This window comes from Alnus glutinosa, chromosome 1, assembly GCF_958979055.1.
Source record: "Alnus glutinosa chromosome 1, dhAlnGlut1.1, whole genome shotgun sequence".
NCBI lineage: Eukaryota > Viridiplantae > Streptophyta > Magnoliopsida > Fagales > Betulaceae > Alnus > Alnus glutinosa.
Window position 1 is genome coordinate 20,091,004 of NC_084886.1, and position 5,362 is coordinate 20,096,365.

Genomic DNA, 5,362 nt, shown 5'->3' on the forward strand with positions numbered 1-5,362 from the left:
TCTTGACACGCCAGCCAATACTTCTAATGAAATATGTGGTCGATCGGCAAATTGTACGTGTTAGGATCCTCTCGTGCTTTCCCATTTTTTGACATTGGGACCCTCAATTTTAAATTTAATTAACGAATCAAAACGCATACCTTTAATATTTGTAAATTGAGACCTCAGTATTTTTTGTCAAATAGACAACACAAATAACATCAAAATACAATTATGTCCCTAAAAAACAAATGATTGGGTATAGCCATGGTTGGGTCTGTCACAGTGTCACCTAGACAAGTGGTTGTGGTTGGAACATGCGCCCAGCCATATATATATATATATATATATATATATATATATATATATATATATATATATATATATATATATACCTCTTGCTCTTTTATTTATTTAAACTGAGGAGCATTTTTTGTTTTTGTTTAATTTATCTATTTGATAGAAAATGTAGCGCCCAGATTTTAAATCTTTGTGTATAAAAGTCTTTAATTTGAAGTTTAAACCAAGTAATAATACAATGGTAATTCCAGAATTATTGTATGGATTATAATGAATATTTATAGAGAAATATGAGGTCTTAGATTTTATTCCTGGAATATTTAAGGTAATAAGGAGTTATTAATTGGTCGAAGAAACATTATCGGAAACTTGAAATAAGGTAATTAAGAGATTGATTAATCGATAGATAGGTGTAAAGAAATCTGATATCATAGAATAAGATCCGATTTTAGTGCTGTAGTTTAAAAAAAATAAAGGGCCCAGATTTATTTTTCCAAAAAAATAAAACAGTCAAGAAAACGTCCGTTTGGCACACTAACTGAGCCTTTTCTTCTTCTTTCTTTTTATTTTTTATTTTTATTTTTTTCACTCCAGTCTTCACAATTCACACACTTAGACCCTTTTGAGATGAGTAATGCTACACATCATCCCCTTGTCCTCCTTTTGTCCCCCCAAAATTGATGTGGCTCTTAAAATCACCATTGAATTTTTAATATATCACTATTGAATTTTGATCTAATGGTGATTTTAAGAACCACATCAATTTTGGAAGGACAAAAGGAGGACAAGGGGATGATGTGTAGCATTACTCTTTTGAGATTCCTCTCCCTCTATCCCCCCTCTCAACCTATGAAACACTGCTTCTTCTAACTCAACTCAATTTTTATCTTCTTTTCCAACTCCACAATGCTTAACAACCACAGAGAAAACCCTTTCATCTCTCTCTCTCTCTCTCTCTATACTAATCCCTTTTGTTTGTCCCAAGTGAACAGGTTCGGTGACCTTGGACGAGGGGGAGGTAAAAAGTTAGAGAGAGGCAGAGATAAATGTTGTAAGCACTAACCATGAAAAACCGTGGGGACAGATTTTATCTCTTACAAAGCACAACACTGAAAGTGAGGGAAGAGAAGAAAAAAAATAATATAGCTGTAGTTTGTGATTATAGCCAAATCACATTTTTACCCTCTGTCATAGCCAAATCACAATCCGGAACGGTGGACCAGTGCCCAGCATTGTTGGTATCAACGGATAACCTCTAGTTGTTGCAGTAGAGATCATCGTCTATCCGGATCTTGCGGTTGCCGGAGACCAACTGAGTCGTAGTAGGATGATTGGAAGAAGCAGTGGTTTGGTGTTTTAGAGGTTAAGATTGAGGGGGAATAGAGGGAGAGGAAACTCAAAAGGGTCTAAGTGTGTGAACTGTGAAGACCAGAGTGAAAGAAGAAAAAAAAAAAGAAGAAAAGTCTCAGTTAGTGTGCCAAACAGATGTTTTCTTGGCTGTTTTATTTTTTTGGGAAAATAAATATGGGCCCTTCATTTTTTTACAGCAAATGTGTTGTAGTTTTAAACTACAGCACTGAAGCTAGATCCCATAGAATAATATTTGAATGTCATTAAAATGTAAAAGACAGTTATCATTATGTTTTTGTACATGTTGGAAACACGTGGTAAAAATATTGTATCAATTAGATTAAGTTTATTGGTCATATTTAATAGAAATGATTTATGTGACTTGAAACTTCGTACAGATGAAAATAGTTTCAAACACAATATAAACACTTTATATAATATATCAAATTAATGACTGTCTCAGAGTACTCCTCTATATACCCTCAAAATTTCAGGTCGATCTGAATTCATTTAAAGTATCAAAATGGGCCTGAAGTATACCAGGATTGGGCTGCATAAAAATGCCAAGACAACTGCCATGTCAGCCCTAAAGGGGCTAGCACTTGGTAGGGTTGACGTCATATATTTTTTCATCTTGTGTAATTGGGTGACATCATCTCCAAAAATTGGATTTCAAAACCATCTAGTTGAAGTGTTACGATCCTAGTGTCCCTATCTTAACCATGTGTATATAAGTTTTTGGGCACCCTCCCTTTGTAAGTCAATTTTTAAGGGAAAGTTCTACACAAGTTTGTAACAACTTAGTATCAGAGCCAGCAATGGCTTCACGGCCATCTTCCGATGTTGAAGAAAAGCTTGAATGCTTTGAGGCAAAATTGGGTTCGGACATGCGTGAAATACGAGAGTTATTGGCTACCATGAAATCCAAATTGGATAAGCTAATTGCTCCTCCATCTCCGCTCCATAAAACAAAAGATTGATTTTTCTGCAAAAATTATACCCATCACCGCTTGTAGCCCAAACTCACACCTTTTCGAGACCTTTAGCCCTACCCATATCACCCGATCATCGAAAATCACTCAATCGTAATCCTTTGGCAGATCGGTATTCTAGAGCAGAGCAAGGGGTCAATCCAAGGCAGAGCTACATTCTATGGTTACGAACAAAGACACTTGATTAGAAAGACGAGAATCCACCCTCTGAGTGGCCACCAGTAAACGGATGAGGTGGTGGGAATTGGTTGTAAAAGAGGAGTGGAGAGAGACAAAGGTGTTGACAAAGAGAGGGCCCCGAGAGAGGCAAAAATAGATAACACAATCGATCGTTTGGGAAAAACAACAGCCTGTGATGACATACAACAACTCTTTGTGCTGGTTGAAAACTATTTCGAACCAAACTGATACAAACCAAAGCATCAGGGTAGCCAAGAAGAAAGTCCCAGCCTCGTTCTCATTTTGCATTGTTCTAGTACTTGCTCTTATCTCTTGCTTTCTCTGGTGCGTTGTTCTATTTTATTGCAACTACCAAGTTCTGATATGTTACTTCACAAAAACAAGTTGATGGGAAAAGTTAAGAGAAGGTCAATAAAGGAGGTGGAAACAATTTGTTGGAAACGTGAGGAAACTTTCAAACTTGACCAACTTCACCTTTTATTTTTTATTTTTTTTTCCACGTCGTGCATTTCAAGGCCAAGTGCTTGCCAACCGAAAAATCTGCTATCTTTGATGAACAAAAAAAATGGTGATGTCTTTTCCTTGATGGGCTGGGTTAGATATGGAAGATAGACATTGCCTAAGGCCTTGAGGACAATGTCCATTTTAAGGGGGAAGGAATGTTATGGTCCTTATTAAATTATCCTCACCAAATCTCTGCCTATTTCTCTTGGTGGCTTATTTTATTTGGATTTGTCTTTTTATTTTCATGTTAGTCTTTATTTCCATGTAAGAGAGTCTCTTGTGTGACTGATAACTCAATCCTAATTTTCCTTAGGCATGTTGTAATAGTTTCTCTATTTAAAGGTTGTTATGTTACGAGTAAAGGATAAAAGAATTAATCAAAATCAACATTGTGTGGTGAGGTCAGGTTCCGTATAAGAACCTAATTATCCTGTTACCGACTTAAGTTCGTAACAACTTGGTATCAGAGCCAACACCACATCACGGGTTCGAATCACGGAGGAGACGACATATGAGATAGAGTGGAGAGCTTTGGAGATTGGTTGCGGAGAGTGGTGGTATGTTAAGATCCTAGTGTCCTACATGGTGATGTGTGTTTAAAGAGTACTCGCAAGTGCACGAATCGTTTGCAATATAGTGTGTGCAAGTGCGAGGTCGAATCCACAGGGAAATGGTCAAATATTGGCGTCCTGTTTAATCAACCTCATTTTAACCTAGTTCCAAAGATTTGAGGATTGATTCAAGAATAAAAGACTAAATAAAAGAGATGGAATGAAATATGTAAATTAAAAGGAACTAAGGCTAAGGAATCCACCCAACCAAATCCAACAACTCACACTCTTGGTTTCCACTTGAACACCCAAAGAACATTAAGTTTGGGGTGTCATTCAAGTTTCTCAACCATACACCCTAGAACCATTAAATGAATCCAACACAAAGACAAATCACAAGAGTACCAATTTGAAATCAAATCATCCAATGTATCATTCAATCACAATGGATATCATCATTCAAACAGATAAAACAATGTATCCATCGGTTGAAACACATCAAATGTCCTATTTCCACCACTAACCACATTCAATGCAAAAGATAAAGCATTAAATGAATGGAACTTGAACAACAAATATGATATATCATTAAATATGCAAGTGGTACAGCAAGAGTGTGAGTGTCATCAGTGGAAAGGTTTCATCCTCAACCTTAGTTGAGGTTACTAGCCTTCCATGACTAAGAACACCATAAGAAAATGAAGAACAACCATGGAAATAAAAGAAAAGCTTTACAAAGAGGAAGTGTCTGAGAACAAAAGCTACTGAAATATAATACAAAATGCACGAAATTAAACCTATCTACTGTTCTCTACTCACTCTACAAGGAGGCATGGCTATGGCTTTTATAGAAGAAAACTAGGGCTAAAAACCCATGTAAAATGACTCCTCTACCCTTCTCTAGGGTTCCTCTCTTGCTAGAGACAACCAAGAACACGAAACCAGCGTGTTCTGCTGCGAAAATCAGAGGGAGAGCTGCTTTTTGTCATGGAGGAGCTTCTAATTGGGTGTTCTGGCGTGCTCTGCAAAAGCAGGTTCTAGGAAATTTCGATCGATCGACTTTTATTTCGATCGATCGACTTCGGGCAAAGTTTCGATCGATATACTTTTAAGTTCGATCGATCGACTTTTTAGGACCTCCAAATTTCCAGGCATTTCTTTATGAAATTTGCCATTCCTCTCTTATTGACGTACAGAAACAGAAAAACACAAAAACTAACCAAAACATCAGAAAATAACAAGGCTAAAGGTCTAACTAGTGCAAATCAAGGGGTCCAAATACACAATATTTGGCACTCATCACATGGCTTAAGTCTAATGTTAACCATATATATAAGATCTTGGGCACCCTCCCCTTGCAAGCCAGTTTTCAAGTGTGAGTTCTACCCAATGTTTGTATCGTAAAGTAACTAAATGACGTCATTATAACATCATCTTTGCACATGGGTGAGTACCATGTGGCACGTTCCCCTCCGAACAAGATTTGCTTCCCAAAGCCTATAAATA